The sequence below is a fragment of the Octodon degus genome, unplaced genomic scaffold (genome assembly GCF_000260255.1).
Source record: "Octodon degus isolate 3935 unplaced genomic scaffold, OctDeg1.0 scaffold00074, whole genome shotgun sequence".
NCBI lineage: Eukaryota > Metazoa > Chordata > Mammalia > Rodentia > Octodontidae > Octodon > Octodon degus.
This window is the reverse complement of record NW_004524650.1, coordinates 4,556,688-4,578,821: the sequence shown is the minus strand read 5'-3', so window position 1 is coordinate 4,578,821 and position 22,134 is coordinate 4,556,688.

Genomic DNA, 22,134 nt, shown 5'->3' with positions numbered 1-22,134 from the left:
GTCTGGCTTAGGTCTGGCTGCTGCGCTCAGCTCCTTCCCGCTGCGGACCTGGTCTAGGATTGGGTCTGGGGGTTCCCGGAACTCGGCAGAAATTCCTACTCGGCGGGAGGGGTGGGGACGTATGGCGGAGTGGTGGAGGGTGGCCTGAGGGGGCGGGAGAGGGTCCGGCCCACGCTGCGCCTGGGCTGGGACTGGTCCCGCAGGCGCAGGGTAGCAGGAAGCTCTCCACACACTTATGGGACCTGGGCTAGGACTGGGTCTGGTAGTTCCAGGAAGTCGGCAGAAACGTCATTTCTTTTTTATAAGATCTCTTACAATATGTGCTGCTTGTTTTCACTTTCGTGATATAAGTTGTTATTACTCGTTATGTTCTCATTTAGGGTTTTAAAAATATTGTACTTATTCTCTAATCATCATCATCGTGAAATTATATCTCTTATTGCTCTCTGTCACTGACCAGTACCCACTGCTACTATTTACATGTTTCAATATTTTCAATTTAGTTTCCACACCTTACCTTATCAATACTTTAATATTGGAACTTTGCTCAATGTTTTCTTATGACCGTAAGTTTTACTGTAGCACTGGGGGTCAACTCTATGGGTGGTTTATCACTGAAACACATTTCTAACCCTATTTAGTTTGTTTTGAGACAGCGACAAACCAAATTACCCAGGTAGAACTTGAGTTTGTAACTCTCCTCCTTAGCCTTCCTCAGTGCAACTGTCCCAGGCTTGGGTTGTGCACCTGGCTGTTGCCAAGGCAACTTTTTTAAAGTAAATGTTAGCAGACATCTTTTCTTTTGTATTTTAGCTGCTGACAAGTGCTGGACAGAAGATGCAGAATTTCCTTAAGTGGTTTGGTGCTAAAAGAGTTTCCACACTCTAGAATGATGCGCTCTTCTAACCTACCTGAATGTCTTCGCTCATTTTACCTCCAGGTTCCACCCTCTGCCAGAGACCCACTCAGCTGCCATCTGTCCATGGCCTGGTCTTGGATGCTGCCACTTGGAAGGAGGCTTGCCCGCTTCGGGATTCACAGCCCTTTGTTCAGTCCTTTCTTGCATGTTCACTTCTCTTTTGCATTCGCTTTGTTGCTAGTTTATTTGAAGGTGCTTGCATTCTCTGCAAGATTTTTAAATCAGCAGATCCAAATAAACTAGTGCCAGGGCCAGCCAAATAACTCAGCAGATTGAAGCGCCTGCAAGCAGGTGCAGGGGCCAGGGGTTCACTCCCTGGGCCTGCCATGCCAGCCCCAGCCCTGGGGGTGCACTGAGATGGCAATTGAGATTGGGAGTGGTAACACATGCCTGTAATCCCAGCTCTTGGGAGGCTGTAAACAGGCGGATTATTATGAGTCTGATCTAGTAGTGAGATGCTGAACACCCTGTAGACCCTTCCCTAAAATACAAAATAAATCAATAAATACATAAATTAGTGATTAACTAAAAAAAGGAGAAAATATTTAATTTCCTTTATTTTTTTCAGGAATCTCCTGGAGTTCTCTCCAGCTCTATGTTCAAACTAAACTCATTTAATTACCATTATGGCTGATTTAGTCAGATAGTCATAAATATTGTTTTGGATGTCTTGAACTGTTCTGTGACCAGTCTTTTAAGATGATGGCACAATCTTCAGAAGTGTTTCCTAAGTCTTATTCTAATTTTAGGTTAGAAGTGGCCAGGCCAGCCAGATAGCTCAGCAGATTAAATCACCTGCTTAGGCAGACACAGGGACCAGGGTTCAATCCCCAGCGTGCTGTGCCAGTCCTGACCCTGGAGTGCGCTGAGATGGTGACTGAGACTGGGTGTGGAGGCAGGAGCCTGTGATCTCTCTGCTTGGGAGGCTGAAAACAGTGTAGTGAGACCCTTTACACTCTACTAAATACACACAATGTCAGAAGTTGGCTATACTCATAATATGATAGGGAATCCAAAATAATCAGTGAGAAATAATATATGAATTAATATATGAGTGAACTTTGGGCAACATATGCTATCCTGGGCAAAAGCACCAGCAGCTGTTTCTACGACTGCATTGTCTATGTAAAATGTCTGTTTCTTTGTGTGCAGCTACGACTAGAAAGAACTTTTTTTTTGTACTTTAGGATAGAGTCTACAGGGTGTTCTTCAGCGTCTCACTACTCAGTCCGACTCATAGTGATCCACCTGCTTAGAGCCTCCCAAGTGCTGGGATTACAGGCACACTCCACCGTGCCCCGTCTCAGTCATCTCATCTCAGAGTGCCCCAGGGGTAGGGCCGCCACGGCAGGCCCAGGTATTGAATCCCCAGGCCTCTATGCCTGCCTGTGAGTGCTTTAGTCCACTGAGCTATTTGGCCCGCCCTCTCTCATATTTTCTTGACACACATTAAAACTAGTCCTTATTAAGCTCTCAACTTATCTGATAAACACTCACCTTGCAATTTGTTGGCTCAATAATTTAGAGATTTATTTTCCTTTTGGAAAATAAAAGGAAAGCAGCATCATGTTGTATGTGATGTACAATTAAATGTATGGTTCTGTATTATGTAAGAGATATTCCTAATTTTAGAGAAATGAAATACTATTACCCTATGACAAAAGTATTTCCATTTGTTCCTCTTGGTTTTTATTTATCTATGTGTCACTCTCCCACCGCAGTCTCTCTTGCTTCCTTGTCCTTTTTTCTCTTGCTCTTTCACTTAGCCTTCCTATTCACTAGCTGATCTCTCCTCCCTCTGGCATTTTTTGCAATTGTTTTCCAAGTAGAAATAGGCCTCTCTCCTGCGGCAGCTGCTACTCCAACCCCTGCTGCACTAAATTGACACTTGGGCAAGCAACGGCTCTCGTCAGTCACTCTGAAGCTGCTCCTTCCAGAAGTGTCGATTTAGTGCAGCAGGGGACGAGGTGCCAGCTGCAGAAGTAGGGCACAGAAAAACTCAACAAAGAGCTCTGCCCTCCCTCATTGTGCACAGTGCTTGGTAGGAGGAAGAGGAGGAAGGAGGGAGCTGCCGGGTCAGAGACAAAAATGTGAAATAATAAGAGGTTGCCACACAGAGCACTGGGGCTACAAAATACACACAGCTTAGTGACTATGGCAGACTTACGCAGGAAAAGAAAGGAAAGAAAAGCATAGACCAAGGTTAATTTTTTATTACTTGCTTTCAAAACTTATTGAAAATGACAAAAAATATCTTGATGCTCATTCTTGATTAGAGAATCAATGCTGTTAGATCGTGGTGACTTAAATATCCAGAAAAGTGTGTGTGCTTCCTACGGATTTGGGGGAGAAACTAAATCTGCAATGGAAATTGGGAAACCTCTCAGCTTTCCTTGGCAAGTCTTGCTTTTCATTGCCTGTTGACATAAAAACCTATTCTGCTTAATTAAAAGTCATTTATGAACATTAACACTATGGGTATCTGGCTAACCAGTAATACTGTAGGTAATCCTTCTACACCTTTAGTAAAATTGTTGCATGAGCATATATACCCTAAAGACAGAGGAAAAAGGTTCATCTTCCAGTAACATCCCCACTTCTGGTCCCCTCTGTTCAGATAATTTTCTATAATTTTGTAACTGTAGGCTCTACTGTACCATGACCCGAGACAGAATGTGTCAGATGAATTCCAAAAATGCTTTGTGCGATGTGATTTTATTGCATATACTGGAGGGTTTTTTTTTTTAAATCAATCCTTTTTCATAAAGACCTGTTTCAAAAGTGACATTGTAGAAGCAAAAAAAAAAATTGCACGTGTTACATTTGTTGGATTTCTGCCATCGTATTCACTATATACTCTTTGAGGTGAGCTGTATTAGTAATTTGCTTTTTATATGCAATGTAAAATGGAAATGTCTTTTGTGCCAAGGAGTCCTGATGGAGCTCCTTTACAGGGTCCTACTTTCTGGGTCAGTTGGGTTTCTTAAACTTGAAATGAATGAAATCTTTGATATTGCAGTATTGTGACTGTAGGACACAGATTAAAGAAGATAGAGGCCTTTGCTAAGACAATTGGAAGAAAAACTTTGTGTGTTGACTTATTTTTTATCTCCTCATATTACAAATGACCCAGAGTATGATTTTATCAAAGTGTTTCTTATTCTGTAAGAATCTTTTGTTTGTTAAATATATTTTAAAATATATTTAACTAGACACATGTTAAGTTTCTATTTAAACACATTTGAATAGACATGGTAAGGGTCTGATGTACACTGAGAATTGCCTTTTGCATGGTACTAATCTGGAAGATGAAAGAGAGTGGTGACAGGTCTGTCCATCAATTGGGAAGGTACAAATGCATGATCCCTGAAGAGGGAGGCTTCATTAAGAAGTGTTCCTTGGAGCTGCGGGGGTAAGGAGAACATACTGGGCTTTCAAGATTGCAGAATGCCGAACTCTGGAGGGAAACAATGCTGGCAGTAAAAATCCTTCATTTCCTCCTTCCTTACCCTCTTCCCCTCCATCTCTCCCTTCCTACTTTTTTGCCCTATTTCTTCTGCATTCCAGATTTTTCTCTCCATTCCTTTCTTTTTATTTTCTTGTCTTATGAAATTCCAAAACACAGAACTGAAATAAAATAGAAGAAATTATGAAAGAAATGAAACAAAGAAATTTGTAATTTAAAAATTTTCCTTTTAAGAAAAACTCCAACTCTGGGACACAGAAGTTATTCACTTTTTTCCCTCTCAGGAAATGCAGTAAAATATTTTTTAAGTCTTAAGATACAACAAGTCTCTAAATTGGGCTCTAGGCCCTTTGTTTCACCTGTAAATCACTCTGCCTTCTGTAGATCTCTATCTTCAGGGAAACAACAGTGTTAGTGGGTAGCAGATCTCAGTTTGAAACACAGGTAAATGGTTTGCATTCTAATGGAGCCTATCAAATGGATAACCTGACAGACGGTAAGAATCAATATCTGAAGCCAAATAATCATGACCCCATAAACATACCTACTACAGGCCATAATATGTCTCACTCTCTAAACACTGGTCCTCACATCTGAATATTTTTCTACTAAATAATTCCTTTTGGTGCCTCTTACTGATGTGTTCTGCAAATCCACTTTCTGTGATGGGAGTCAGCAAACTTATTCCATGAAGTCTGTGTGGAAAGTTCTCTCATCTCCTTTTTCGGGAACCCACGTGCAAGCTCTCCAGTGACAATACAACTCAATGAAGAGAATAGAAATAGCCTGTGCCTTCAGCATGCAAAATTAATGACAACTAATGTTACCACAGAAAAGGCAGATGTAGTCCAGGCTCTTGTTTATGATACAGAAAGAATTGCCAAGTATATACCCAGTGGTAAGCAGTTAAGTTTATTGAAAAAATCACAGGATGTTGTAGTTAGGGCAAATCCAGACCCAAAAAAGATGCAGAAAAGCACTGCACACAGATCATAACACATGGAAACAACAACAGGCTCAAGACCAGATTAAGTAGTCTTAGGGAATTTAGAGACTGTACACCTTATTCCAGGTTTCTCCTCCTGAATCTCTAGGTGTGAATAACAGGACTGACTAACAGAGACCATCTCAGGGGCTCTCAACATACATGCTTATCCTAGAATTTACTCTGATCTTAATTATATTTATGATATGCAGTACATATTGAAAAACCCTTAATGAAGTGGAGTAAAGTGGAGTATTGAAGGTCAGGTTGGAGAACCCACATCATGGGCTCTGAGATAGAGCATCAGAGATCTCTTGAATTTTTGTTATTTTATTTGTTACTTCTATTGGGGCAATGGGAGGAGGAATGACCATACAGTGTTCTTTAGAATTAAATGGAAGGGAGTGACTCCTTTAGGTCCGCTGTAACTAATTGTGATTGCTAATATTTAAATATATTTGCTGTTGCTTCCTTTATTCTCAAGTACAGAAAAAGTTTCAGGTATCTTTATGTACTCAACTGACTCCTCCCATTGGTAGAGTTCTGACTACTATAAGTTTTTCTCCCACTATTGTTTTATTGCACTACTTTGTGTTTAAAATCTACTTATTAACATATTCATTGTTTAACAAAATGTATCTATATTTTCAAATATATGCTATCTTATTCATTAATTTGTTATAGGATCTTTATATGTATCAATTAGTATTACATATATTTGAGGCTTTGTAAAATAAATTATAAGCCAGGTTGTGAAATAGTTATTTGTCTATTCATGAATTAATGATAAGAAATAAAACAAATGTTAACATGAGGCATAGGGTTAGGGTGATTCCGGTGACAGTAATGGGGAAGAAAAAATATTAGTCATTAATTTAGAGGGAAATGAACAGAGTTTTCATTGAAATTTTAACATATACAAAATGGAAGCTGGTAAATAGAAACCTTGAGAAATGAACAATTAATATTAAAATATAAAGAAAGTTAAAGGTATTAAAGTTCAGGGGTCAATGTTTATCAGATATGAATACAACACGTTCCAATTTATGAATAAGTTCATAAGTTTGGTTTTACTCCTAAGCCTGATGATGTGAGTTTATATACTTTTGACAAAAATATATAATGTAAAGCATAAAACACATACACACTAAAATCACACTGAGCTCCTGACTGTACCACTGTACATTGTTACACTGTACAGAAATCACACAGCAAATGTGACAATGTCAAGCAGACATGTGAGCTACCCCTTCAATTTGTGAATATCCACAAAGTTTCGTGAGACTCATTCATACCTGTGAAAGTTTGTAATTCAATTCAGAAGCTCTGGACTTACAGTACAAAGAACTGTGCTGGCTTTGAAATAAGCACCAGTTGACACGTGCAAATATATTTTGTCCACAGTGTGTCAGCTATAATTTGTCTCATTTAAAAATGCTTGACTTTCTCATTCAAGTGAGTTAAATCAACACCTAAACAGATCATCAAATATTTACTAAAATACAAAGCAAAAGAGAAAAAAAGAGGAAAGGGCATTTTACTGTGTACTGTGGCCACTCTTTTTTAAAGGTAGTTATACTGTAGTATTATACAGTAATTTCAATGATACTGCATTACTCAAAATTTTTTTGGATCTTGTTTTTGGAGAATACCTTCAAAATTTAAGTATTTAAAAAAATTGTTTTCCATAGCAAAACATGTTTATATCCAAGAGTTGATTGGCTTTTGGCAACACTCAAAAGTTCACTTCAGCCAAAGATAGAGAAAAGGAAAACCACCTTTATCCAATTTAGAGGAGTAGGTTTAACTAAAATATAAAGAGATTGTTTTTTCTTTGTGCTTCATAACTTTTCTGGAGGCATACCTAACAAAAAGAGCCACAAATTATCTTTTTGTAAAGTCACATGGTACAAAATTATATTATGTACACAGATTTCACAGTCATAATTTTAGAGATAAATAATTTATAAATATGAATTTTGACATATTGTATCATTCTTATTTTTCAGCATTTTTACTAAAAAATGTAAGACATATAAAAATGTTGAAAGAATTTTTCAAGGACTATCATCTAACTATATCACCTACATGTTATGATTAACATTCATACTTGCTCAACTTATCTGTGCATTTAAATATCCATTTATCCACCTACAAATCAATTTTGTTTTGATACATTTTACACGACATTGCAGATAATATTATGGACCTCATAAATATATGCATATGGCTAATTAGAATTTGAAATTTATTTTTTTGGTGTTATTGTAAAATCTATATACAATTAAGTATATAATAGAACTTTTCCAGTCATGCATAGCCACTGAACGTGGACAAATGTATACACAAATGTATAGAAGCAAAATACTTCTGAAAAATATTACCAGAACCATAGAAATCTTCCTAGCATCTTCTTCTAGTTAACCTCCACTCTCACCCACTTCCCCAACAGAGGCATTTGTGATTTTTTCCACATAGACTAGTTTTACTTATTTTATAATGAACATAGAAGAAATCATACGGTTTGTGTTTTTGTATAAGGTTTTTTTTTACTTACAATGTTTTTAGATTAATGGTATGAGTTGTCTATGAAATAATTTTTTCTTTAAATAGTCAAGTATCATTTCATTCTATAAACACATCAGTTTTTTGTCCATCTCCTTTTGATGGATATGTGTGCTACTCCCAAATCTGGGCTCTCATTAAGAAAGTCACTATGAAAATTTTTCTGTGTTTGAGGGAAACATTTATGAGTGGAATTTTTAGATATAGCATATGATGAGTTTTATAATAAACGTCAGATCTTCTTGAATATTTTACATTCCTATGAAAAGTGATGGATTAAACTTAATCTTTAGGGACTGGGGAGATGGCTTACTGGAATAAATGCTTCTCTGGTAAGTGCAAGAGCCTGAGTTCAATCCCCAGTGCTGGGAAAAAAAACCCTTAATCTAGAGCCTTACCATTTCTTATGAGAAATTTTTTTTAATTCAAGGTATTTGGGTTGGTTTTATGGTGCTTTCTTATCATAGTTTTAATTTGGATTTTCTTAATGTAGTGAATGCTCATTACTCATTCATATACAGTTAATTTTCATTTATCATGGTAGTTACTATTTATAAAGTCATGGAAATCACTCAATTTATGGACACTGGACCACTTCTCCTCAAGGAAAGGAACATATAAGTTCTTCTAAGCCTCTAGCAATAGTTTCACTAGCCAAGCAATCCATAAAATTGTTTCATGTGTATTTGTGTTTAAAGATCACTTACTTAATACATACTGCTAATTTATTAGTATTGGCCTCATCACTAACAACTGTAATTCATACTTCATTAAAATTTATCAGGCTCCACCCCTAAAGAGGCAGCACAAGTAGTCACTTAGGGCCAGCCTAAGCCCAGGCCCTGAAAGTGTGTGGGAGAGCTTACTCGCTCCCCTGCAACCCCTGGACCCCTCCAGACTCAGCCCAGGCCTGGCATACAAGCCTGGGGTGAAACTGTGCAGCTGAAGTCACTGCAGAGAAGCTAGTGGCCAGAATCACCAAGCTAATCCAGGAGCACAGAATCTTGCCAGAGGGGCAAAACTGGTTCATTTCCAAGGGCTACAGCAGGAAGAAGCTGAGCACAGCAGCCAGACTCAAGCCAGGCACAACTGGATGAATTCAAACTTTGTATATCTGCATGCAAGTTTCAGCAGGTGCTAAGGTTATAACTGTACTAAATCTCTACACCAAAGGTCAGAGGACTGTGCTATACAAAATGACAAAGAGAGGGAACAAAATGCAATGTCAGGCCCCGAGCACACCCAGAACAAGTGCAAAGACACTAGCACAGAAGAAATTGGGAATCACACAGCTGAAAGGTCTGAATTAATAGCTTCTGAAGTAAAGAAGGTATAGAGGAACTGCAGAAAGGAATAGAGGAACTCAGACCAGAAATAACCTCTGAAATAAAAAAAGAAATCTTTAAATTAATAGCATCTGAAATAAAGAATTGAATGCAGAAACGTACAAAAGAAATCAGATCAGAAATAATCTTTCAAGAAAAAAAGAAAGAATAACTATAATGAAAGACTTAATAACTTCTCAAGAAAACACTGATAAAAAATAGAGGAGATTAGAAAAATGAAGGAATCCTTCAAAAGCAATACAAGAAAGCAATAGATCACATGAAGCAGAGTCAAAGAGATATAAAGAAATTAAAATCTCAATCACAAGCTTGTAAAACCGCTTGAGTGAAAGTGAACATAGTTTCAGATCTTGAAGACGCCGTCACAGTCAGTGAATAGGTAAGAAAAAAGTCTTAAAAACAACTAGGATGCAGGAAAAAATGATTCATCACCTGCAAGATGATGCAAAGATGAACAATGTGAGACTAATAGGCATCAATGAGAAAAAAAGGAGTAAATACAAATGATATAAAAAGAATATGGACAGAATGAATAGCAGAAAACATCCCAAATATGAGAAAACAATCTGACATTCAGGAAACTGAAACAAACAGAACTCCAAATAACTTCAACCCAATTAAAAATACATATAATAGTCAAGATCCAAGAAATACTGCACAAGAACAATATACTGAAAGCCTGTAGAGAAAAGAAATAGATCATATTTAAAGGAAAAGCCATAAGAATTATGGCCGACTCCTCTTCACAAACCATGAAGGCAAGAAGAGCATGGGCAGAGTACTTCAAGTCCTCTATGAAAACAAATTCCAGCCCAGACTACTATACCCTACAAAACTCTCTTTCAAGTTTGATGAAGAAGTTAAATATGTCCATGAGAAAGAACCACTGAAGAATTTCATGATGACAAAGCCAAACCTACACAGACTACTAAAAGATGTTATAGAGAGGGACCAAAATGATCAGAACTCCATGAACAAGAACAGGAGGAACCCACTAACTATGGCAAACAATTAAACACAAGACAAAAAGGAGTAAACAACAGCAGGTAAATAATGTATTGATCATAAATCAATACATCTCAATTATAACTATCAATGTAAATGGGCTCATTTAAAAAATTAAAAGAAATAGACTGGCATAGTGGATTAAGAAACAAAATCCAACAATATGCTGTACACTAGAAACACACTTAACTCATAAAGAAATTCATAGGCCAAAAGTCAAAGGACAGAAAACAATACTACATGCACCAGCACCTCAGAAAAAAAGCAGGGGTACCAATCCTGTTCTCAGACAGTCTCAACTTCAAACCAAGAGTGATCAAATGAAATAAAGAAGGCCACTATATATTGGCTAGGGGAAAATTCAAGAGGAAGAGGTAGCACTCATAAATATGTATGCATCAAACACAGAAGCACCTAACTATATAAGGCAAATCTTAATGGACATGCAAAATCTAATATCCAATACCACAATCTTAACAAAAGATGTTAATACACCCTTATCCCAAAAAGATAAGTAAAGCAGACAAAAAACTAGCAAAGAAGTAGCAGAACTAAACCAGAACTTGGAACAATTGAACTTACTGGACAAACACAGAGAGTTCCACCCAACCACAGTTCAATACACATTTTTTTTTGCTGCGCATAAGTCATTTTCTAAAATAGACCATATTCTAATCCGTAGGTTAAGCTTAAGTAGATGCAAGAAAACAGAAATTATCCCATGCATATTATCTCATCATAGTGCAATGAAACTGGAAATAAATGATAACAGAAATCAGAAAAACACCATAAATACATGGAAATTAAACAACACTCTACTAAGCAACCAATGGGTAACAGATGAAATTAAACAAGAAATTGAACAATATCTACAATTCAGTGAAAATTCAATCACAAATTATTGGAATTTGTGGGATGTGATGAAAGCAGTTCTCAGAAGGAAATGAATAGCTATTAACTCACATATTAGGAAAACAGAATGGGAAAAAATAAATACCCTAATGCTATACCTCCTCATGTAGAAAAGGGAGATCAAACCAAATCCAAAGTCCAAAGATGGGAAGAAATCATAAAGATTAGAGGAGAAATTAATTCAATTGAGATGAAGAAAACAGTTCAAAGAATTAATGAATCATAAAGCTGGTTCTTTGAAAGATTAGAGAAAATTGATAAGCTCCTAGCTAACCTCATCAAAAAGAGGAAAGAAAAAATTCAAATACAAGCAATAAGGAATGAAAAGGGTGTTAATTACCACATACCCAGTGGAAATTCAGAAAATTATCAGTTGCTACTTTGAGAACCTTTACTTTCACACAGTAGATGACACAGAAGAAATGGACAGATTCCTAGAAAGGTACAAATTACCACAACTGAATCGACAAGATATAACCACTCTCAATAGCCCAATAACAGCCAATGAAATACGAAATGTAATAAAAAACCTACCGACAAATAAAAGTCCAGGTCCGAATGGATTCACATCTGAATTCTACAAGAAATTTACAAAAGATATAATCCATATACTCCTCAAAGTCTTCAATGAAATTGAAAAGGAAGCATTCCTCCCAAAATCATTCCTGGAGGCAAGTATTAAATTGCTGATACCAAAACCAGGGAAAGTTGCAATTAAAAAAGAGAACTACAGGCCAATCTCCCTCATGAACACAGATGCAAAAATCTTCAATAAAATCCTATCAAATAGAATACAGCAAATCATCAAGAAGATTATACACGATGATCCAGTAGGATTAATTCCAGGGATTCAAGGATGTTTCAATATATGCAAATCCAAGAAGGTAATACACTATATCAACAGAGCCAAATGCAAAAAACACACGATCATCTGAATTGATGCAGAAAAGGCTTTTGAAAAATCCAATACTCACTCATGTTCAAAATTGGAATAGATGGCCACTACTTCAATCTGATGAAAGCCATCTCTGATAACCCAATTGCTAACATAATTCTAAGTGGGGAAAAACTGAAATTTTTTACTCTCAGATCTGGTACAAGACAAGGATGTCCTCTCTCACCACCTCTATTCATTATAGTTCTGGAATCAGTAGCTAGAGCCATTAAACAACAGAGAGAAATAAATAGAATAAGAATAGGTAAAGAAGAAGTTAAATTATCATTATTTGTGCATGACATGATATTTCACTTGGAAGACCCAAAAAATTTCACCAAGAACCTACTAGAATTGATACACAAATTCAGTAGCATAGCAGGATACAAAGTCAATACACAAAAGTCAATAGCATTCCTTTACACAGATAACAAACACACTGAGAGGGAAATTAGAGAAACAATACCTTTTACAATAGTGCTGTGGAAAGTGAATACCTTGGAATTAATCTAACTAAAGAAGTCAAAGATCTTTTCAAGGAAAATTACATTACTTTGAAAAAAGAAATTGTAGAGAATTTCAGTGAATGAAAAGATATTCCCTGCTCCTTCGTAGGAAGAACCAACATTGTGAAGATGGCCACACTCCCAAAATTACTGTATAGATTTAACGCAATCCCTATCATACTACCAGCATCATACCTCACAGACCTAGATAAATTGTTCCTAAAATTTGTTTGGAACCAGAAAAATCTAGAATAGCAAAGGCAACCCGGGGCAACAAAGACAAGGCTGGAGGTATTACAATCCCTGACTTGAAATTCTACTAGAAAGGTACTATGATAAAGTCAGCGTGGTACTGGCAACAAAATAGACCTGGGGATCAATAGAATAGATTAGAAGATGCAAAAGTCTCTATGAACACACTCAGTCACCTTATCTTTGACAAAGGGGCCAAACATGCTTACTGGAAGAAAGATAGTTTCTTTAACAAATGGTCCTGGAAAAACTGGCTCTCTACATCCCAAAAACAAAACTTGCCCCAGGTCTGTCACCATGCACTAAGCTAAAGTCAAAATTGATTCATGATTTCAACATTAAAACAGAAACACTAAATCTCCTGGAAGAGAAAGTAGGAGGAACTCTTGAAGACATAGGGGCAGGAAAAGATTTCATGAACAAAAATCAAATCACACAGGTAATACTTGAAAGAATTAAGAGCTGGGACTTCCTCTAACAGCTGAAAAGTTTTTGCTCATCAAAAAAATTATCGCCTAAGTGTAAAGATAAACCACAAATTTGGAAGAAATATTCAATGATAAGTATTCAGACAAAGGTCTACTCTACAGAATTGATAAAGAACTAAAAAGCATCAGGGCCCCAAAATTTTAAGACCCAATCCAGAAATGGGTATCTGAGATGAACACACACTTCTCAGAGGATGAAATTATAGAAGTGAATAAATATATGAAAAAAATGCTCCACATCACTACCCATCCATGATATACTAATTAATAAAACACCCCAGAAAAAAATGCCTATCATCAAGAAATCAACCAACAACAAATGTTGGAGAGGCTATGGGGAAATACAAACCCTTCTCCACTGCTGGTGGGAATGTAGACTGGTGCAACCATTATGGAAATCAGTGTGGCGACTCCTTAAAATCTAGGACTGGAAATATCATTCGAAGCAGCTATTCCCCTACTTGGAATTTTTCCAGAGGAACTGAAAACGTCATATCATAGTAATATATGTGTACCTATATTTATGGCAGCACAATTTGTGATAGTCAAATCTTGGAAACAACCAAGATGCCCATCACCTGAGGACCGGATGAAAAAGATGTGGTATTTTTATACAATGGAGTATTACTCAGCTATAAAGAATTGTAAACTTGAAGCCTTTATGTTTAAGTGGATGCCACTTGAAGATATAGTTGTAAGTGACATTTACCAGACCCGCATGTGTAAATAGCATATAGTCTTCCTAGTATAAGAACTCAAAAGAAGAAAAAAATAGACAGGTATAACACACTTAAAAGGAAAGCAAGAACTTCAGCATTAGTCAATGAAGAGAGAGCAAGAAGAAAAAGCTAGGAAGCATGACTGGGGCAAAGTCATACATTTATGTGCACAAGATGGTTAAGGCAGTGATCCTGGGAATATTCAGCATGTTCTTGAAACTAGCAGTTAATTGGTAGGATTCTCACCCTGGCTAACTATATGTGCTGTTACCTGTGAACTAAGCAACTGCACTGAAGACATCGATGTGTAATGGTAGGGTCATGAGTGGAATGCTTGTCATTCTGGTCTTCTAAATATGTACTGTTTGTCATGAGATACCAATTACTGCCATACTGTCTCTCAAGTAAATGTTTGTTTAAAAAAAAGGGTAATAAATGAAAACAAGAGACAGAAAAAATTCACAGGATTTCCTGCTACAATGCTGTATATGGTTAGATTTCTAAATTTCTGTGTAAAATATGTAATTGTTCCTATTTTTTATATTTTTTATTTAAAAATTTTTTTCTTCATATTCTGTGGGGACTTAAAGTTTAATGTATCAATACTTGATGGAAAATACCTGTTCCATGTTATGTCTAAGATGTTTGATATTCAGACAGATAGTGATGTTAAGCTGAACTGCCTATGTTGTAAGGTGATAATAATAAGCTTCTCTTCTGGAAGGTTACCAAACTAAGTTTGCAGACCAAAAATTAGAGAAAAAGAAGGGTTCCAAAGCCAGCCAACATTTTGGCCCTAGCCTTTCAATGTCAGTGAAGACTCAGGACATAGGAGAACCTATGTTGTAACATCATGTACCTCAGTTGTGTCCCAAATTTTCTGATCAAGGCGATTATGGGGCCACAGAGGAATGTGATCAGTGATGTAGAGTGTGCCTAAGGAGAGTCACTTGGAGAGATAACATTCTCTCAGGCTTTCACAGAGAGCAAATTGGTCAAGCAATGGCCATGACTTATCCACATGGCTGACACTGACAAACTGCGGTACAGGGTTTCAGGGTAAATCTTGAGGAGATTTGACTGACCTTATCAGACACAAAAGTTACATTTCTTGTTATATAGACCTTGCCTTATCTTGGTCTTAACCATCCCACAGAAAAGTATAAAAGCAAAGTATAAAAAATAAAGCCATATTAATATGCTGAGCTGTAAAAGACTCAAGTCTACAGCTTCCAACATTGCCAGTCTTACAGGAAACCCACTACTATTATGGACTACTGGACTATATTGGATTATTTTGCTGAATTCATACACCTACAAAATTTAAATGACAATGGAATACCCTTCCCTGACAAAACTAAACAAAAAAGGTGGATACAGATTAATGAACATTTTGTATCTGCATATACAAAATAGTTAGGATAGATATATAGCTGCATTCTCTTAATTCAATGTTTAGAGAGATTTGCTCTAATAGTGTTTGTGGACAGGATGTCCTGTCTGTTGGGGCCAGGGAGATGGCTCAGTGGAATAAGCACTTCCCTCGCAAGCACAAGAGCCTGAGTTCAATCCCCAGTTCTGCCAAAAAACAAAACAAAACAAGGATATCATGTCTTCATCTTGTACAATGAATAACTACTAAGACAACAATATTCAATGTATTAATTATTGAAACTGCTAGTAATCAATTTTGAAACTGTCTCATTGCTATTTGTTTCTAAATAAAATTATTTAAAAAATTATCAGATGTACATTTCTTCTGTAAGGCACTGCAGTCACTATTACATGGGTACAGATTCCAAGAGTAACTGAAAAAAATTTTCGTTTTTTGTTGAATGCTCTATTGTTCTATAAATATCAATGAAATGTAGGTGGTCAATAAGTGCTTTTCAAATTGTTCATTGTTTATTAAACATTTGTTTATTTACTTAATTAATTGCCTGGAGAGATTTATTGAAATCTCCAATTATGTCTTTACTGTTACCTATTTTTCTCTTTAAAGTCTATCATTTTTATTAGTATATTTTGATTTATAATAAATGTTTTCTTGACAAACTGTGTCATGACTTTGAAATAATCATTTATTATAGTATTCTTCAAATTTAAATCTATTGTATGTTATTCCTTGTATGGTATTGCAATTTTTACACATTTTCTTTCCACTCATCTCTATGTTTATATTTTAAGTACATTTCCTTTAATTATTTTACATCTTATTATTGTGACAATTTTTGCATTTTAGTTATGTATTACCTTATCTTTTTTTTTTTTTTTTTTTGGAACCAGGGATTGAACTTAGGCCCTTGAGCTTGCCAGGAAAGTGCTTATTCTACTGAGCCATCTCCCCGGCCCCTACCTTATCATTTTTTATAATTATGTGCTTGTATTTATTGCTACTGACTATTTTTCTGTTTATTACTTTTGGTTTTGATTCTCTGTTCTTCCATTCTGCTTTCTATGGATTATTTGAAATAGTTTTATATTACTATTTTAATATACTGATCTGATTTTTTTTTTTGTTCTCCCTCTTTTCTTTATGCGCATCCTGTGTAGGTTTGTGTTTAGATGATGCCCCAAGACTTGCTCATAGGTGGGAGTTTTTCAGAGGTGGCTGAATCTAGAGTGTGATACTGGAACTGAGGGTGTGTGATCACTAAATCAGTCCCCTAATTGACTTGACACTGTAAGGGCACATTTATAAAATAGCACACTTGGAGCCCTATTATAAAAAAAATTAAAAATCAATTAAAGGCCCATGACTACAGGCTCCAGCTGCCTGTCCCTTAACTACATGTGGGGCCAAACTGACCATATCTGGCTTATGTTTTAAAAATATGCAGTGATTCCTACTTGCTTCAAGGAATTCAAGGGCATTGTATCTGGGAAGACTAGCCCAGTAAAGGACAATTTTAACTCTACTTGCTCTGCTTACCCTCTCCCCTTCTTCCCAGAATATTCCTGTCTAATGATAACTCCTTTTCAGTAAATCTGCCTGGCAACATGTGACTTAATTCATGTAATCCATGAAACCAATCACATAATAACTTGCTATTAACTTTGTACTTAGCACTTGCGAACTCAAACCTGACTCTGGGCTGGTGATTTGAACCTCTGGGTTCCCTAGCCTGCTAGCATAATAAAGGTTGCCTTCTAACTCTTCAAAGCAAAGCATCTTTCATTTAATTTATATGGGTTTTCTGCAATAGCACCACCTTACTCTTGGTAGCCTCGGTAGAGTATAAAAGGGGCAGAAAGAAGCTGATGAGGCCCCTTGCTTGCTTTGCTATCTTTTTTTGTCTGCTCTGCACTCTTTTTTCTCTGTGTGTCTATCTGCCATGCCACCATGCCTTGCAGCCAGGCAATGCTGGACTGAAACCTCTATAACCTGTTAACCAAACAGATGTTTCTTCCTTTAATTCTGTGTGTTGGATATTTTGTCTCAGCAACAAGAAAAGTAACTAAGACATATCCTTAACATTTCATTCTAACAGCCAGTTAGAATGAATATTATACCACATTTTAAATTTTTTTTGCAGAATCGGGATTTGAATTCAGGCCCTTGTGCTTGCCAGGTAAGCGCTTATTCTACTGAGTCATCTCTCTGGCCCTTAAAGCCCAGGTTCTTCTTCTTTTTTCTTTCTTTCTTTCTTTTTCTTTCAGAACCAGGGATTGAACTCAGGCCCTTGCACTTGCCAGGCAAGTGCTTATTCTACTGAGCTATTTCCTCAGCCTTATACCACATTTTATAAAATACAAATTAACCTTGTGTCCTAAATGGTAATTTGCTATCTCCATTCTTTATGACATAGATACATTATAGCTAGATAAATTGCAATCCCTCACAGCATTATTCAATGTAATATGTGTTTTAAACTGTCATATACATTTTATAAAAATGGACAAAGTATTTATTTTATTTACACATACCTTTATCCTTTCTAATGATCTTTTTACTTTCTTAATGAAGATTTGTGCTTTTATCTAATTTTTATTTTACTTTAGAGAAATTCCTTTAGCATTTCTTTTAACTCAGGCATGATAGAAATTCTTTCACTTTTTTACTTAAAATTTATTCATAGACATTCATTACCAAAGCACAGAATTCTGGGTTGATAGTTTTAATTTTAATACTTAAAAAGTGTTGGACCACCATCTCCTGTCTTCTATAATTTCTAAAAATAATCAGTGGAATTTAAATCTTTGTTCAGTTTGCATAATATATCATTTAACTTGGCTTCCAATTTTTTTCCTTCAGCTTTCAACAGTTTAAATATGTTGTGGTTGTCTATAAATCTGTACATATTTTTCCTGTTTGATCTGAATTTTTCAGATCTGTAAATTTGTATCTTTCAGCAGTGTGTTTCCGTCCTATGTGTCTTGCCTATTTTTTTTTTTTTTTGGTCCCTCTATTACACATATGTTAGCAATTTTAAAATCATTTCTTGAGTCTTTGATACTCTGCTTGGATTTTCCCTTTCTTCTTCACCTTTGATAATTATTAGGGGTCTAGCTTCAAGTTTCTGATTTTTCTAGCTTCAAGTTTCTGATTTTTCTGCGAGCATCTCTGTACTTCTATAAAGCCTACACATTGATTTTTCTTTTTTAAAAAAATTCAGATATTTTCACTTGAAGTTATAAAAGTTCCATTTGGTTCTTTTAATAAAGTATCCATTTCTTGTTTGAGAATACCTAGATTTTCAAATGTTACAGTTGTATCTTTGTTTATTTAGTGACAATACTTATGATAGTTCCTTTATAGTCCTTCTTTATTAATTCCACCACTTTGGTAATCCTGGAGTTAGTTTTCAGTGATTGCCCAATTCTTTCTGCAGAATGAGCTACACTTACTTTAGGATAGCATCCTGGATGTTATGATATTTTTTCTGTGAAGACCTTAGATTATCTTTTTCTATATTTTTTCTGTATGGTGTTATTCAATTTAAAGGGGTGCTTTATAAGGTACAGCTCAAAATTCACTTTCTATTTTTATCATTAGCTTGAATGCTTTGAATATACTGTGTGTGAAGGTGTGTGTATGTGTGACTGTGTGTGTTTGCACATGTGTGCAGGCATGAATGTATATGTGTAATTTTAGGCAGTTTCCTCCTTTCCAATATTTCTTGCTTCCAATAGTCTGATTACCTCTAATGTTTAATATTATAGGTCTGAAAAACTGAGTTTAAGTTTATTATACTATACAATAAAAATTATCCACAAAGTTGACTTTGTCTTGTTTTATGTATTATTTTATAATTAATACATTTTTGTTAATTATAACAGAAGTTTATAATTTATGTTATATTGATGTACTAAAATATATTAATTATATGCTTATCAATATAATGGTCTACATTATTTTTGTATATGCAGTATATTTATTATTTTTTATAGTAATTATAAAATTCATTTTCATAGCACATCTCAAACTCATAGAATATGTTTCACAGTTTCTTTCAGATCCATCCAGGTAAACTGAATCTAAGAGCTTCTTTAACAGCCCATTTCTCTCTGAGTTCCTGCTACTGAATATTACGATTAGGTTCCCCCCTTTCATTTACTGTAGTCCACCACAATTGTAGATTTGTGTCATTGCTTCTGCTACTCTGAGAAGTGCCTAAGGAGGGAACCTCTGCCCATGCTGCTGAGGTGACGCCTGACAGGATGGATGCATGTTGGATTGCAGCTCACACTTTAAATGGCATCTGTTGTCTTCCCCAAGGAAACTCTGAACGTGCAGGGTGAGAGTTCTCACCTTTATTTACAGAAAACAAGACTTAGCCATTCACAGATTGCTTAAAGTCACACAGAAAGAAATGGATGGAGTCAACTGTATGCTTTATGTTCAGAGCTAAGTAGTTGGCCTTGAACTGGTACAAAGGATTTTCTTGTCCTCTGAGCAACTTTACTGATGGAATATGGACACAAGAATAGTTATTGTGACTAAAAATAAAGCAAGTTACACACACACATACAATATGTGATCAAAGTATACAGTAAATGCTTAAGTTAAAATTTTATTACAGTAAGGACACATTGCCATCAATGTCCCTCAAAAATACTCTCCCGTGCTTCAGATGCGCCCTAGAGCTCTTGCCACTTTCCCAAGTTGTTCTGGAAGTCCTCTTGCATATGTTTAGCTGCACTGTTGCGCTGCATGGATTTCCTGAGTTGATTAAAAGATGTATCTTTCATGGTCATTTAGTCTTTGAAGGAGAGCCGGAAGTTGTGCAGGTACCAGTGATGGTGAGTACACGGGTGAAAACACTGTAGTATTCTTACAGAGCCTACTTTCCTGTTGGATGGTACTCACAGCAGCATTTACTGTGTTTTTGATCATACTTCATAAAAAGACTGAGAAGATGACTTCCAAAATGCTTTAGAAAGTAGCAAGAGCAGTATGACCAATCTCTTGGAAGCAGAGGGGAATTTTCCAAAGAGGATTAATAACAATATGTTTTTACCATAATAAACTTTAAAATGTTTTAAATATTCATTTTATATTTTAACTATACTTCACTCACATCCCAAATATTTGATTAGTCTTGGGAAATTTTACTGGATAAAACTTTGGCTTTCGGATTAACTACATGAGTAAAGGAATGCTGTATATTGCATGTACAGGGCCTAATATTTCTTGTGACTTCTTTCCCTGCCATTAAATATTCAAAGTCCAGTTTCTCATTGCTACAGCTGGAAATCCTGGTCCACCTAGGAACACTCTCCATCTGTTCCTCACATGCATTATTAAATGAGAGGCAACTAAAAGTTAGGTGAACCCTTGCCAGCTGCAAACAAAATTCTCAGAAGCTTTGATATATTCTATAAATTTCCTAAGGTTCTTTGCCAGTTTTCAACCATAGGGAATTTTAGGCTTGGGATGTTTATGTTGAAAAGTTGCATCGAAATTCACTACCCTTTCATTATACTCAGTTTGTAATCTTTGGATACAGTTTCCTAAATCCCTAGAGTCTTTTAACCACATGGATTTTTATTTTATTCAGCTTTTCTATCTACACGTTTTTCAAGAAACAACTAAGCCACTCTACCTAGGAGCAGGACAACGGGGTCCTGATGAGCACCCTTTGCACGTATTTTGGGAGCCCATAGGAATTAGTTTGTCTATTTACAGATTATAACAGTTGGTAGTTGAATGTTTTATTTTCATTCCCAGTTGGTGCAATATGTTCACAGCTGATGCTAATGGCCGGCCCATTTGATTTCACATATGGTCCACTATTTGGGGCCCTCTAAGGCTTTCTTTTGTAGTTAGTCTTCTTTTACATTATCATGTATTTAGATTTGCTTTTGTCTGCTGGTCAAATGAAGAATAAACCCTCTGAACCTTGGCAGCTGTGGAGAAAAACAGCAACTCAGTTGATCAAGATTTGAAGAACTGGGTCAAAATGTCCCAGGAAGATTTTTGTTAAACACTGCAAACAAACAAAATGCCTCTCCACATTGCATGAGGCTGAGAGCACACACCAAGGGTTCTCTTCTGTTTTTCTTTCACTTTGAAGCGTTGCCTAAGCTGCTCAGAAGTGTTTTCAGCACGGCTAAGTGTCAGAGAGTCCGTGCTGTCCTGGGCATCCATTTACATTGAGCAGCATCATGCCACAAGTACTTGAGAAAATGTTTCCTTTTGGGCAGTTTGTATAAGCTGATTTGTTTGCTGGTAAAATTCACTAAGGAAGATGGTATTGAAAGTGAGCCAGAGTCTTTTTGCCATGACTTATCCCATAGAGCATATTAGACAAGAAGAGCAGAGCTGAAAAATTAATAATATTGAAAACCCAAATGCAAGCACCCTCCAGCAGTCATTATAATTCGATACATAGTCAGTGTTTATTCTGACTCTAAACTATAACTGATAAAGCCACAATCTCATAAAAGATGATTTTCAAGACTATTGCATTACCCTCTGTGAGCTAAAATACTCATTTATTCATAGTTGCAGATTGTAATAGCTCTAATTCCCTAAGAAGTGGGCATTGTATGATAATTGAGTGGGCTGAGATGTTAATTGTCCTCCACTTCACC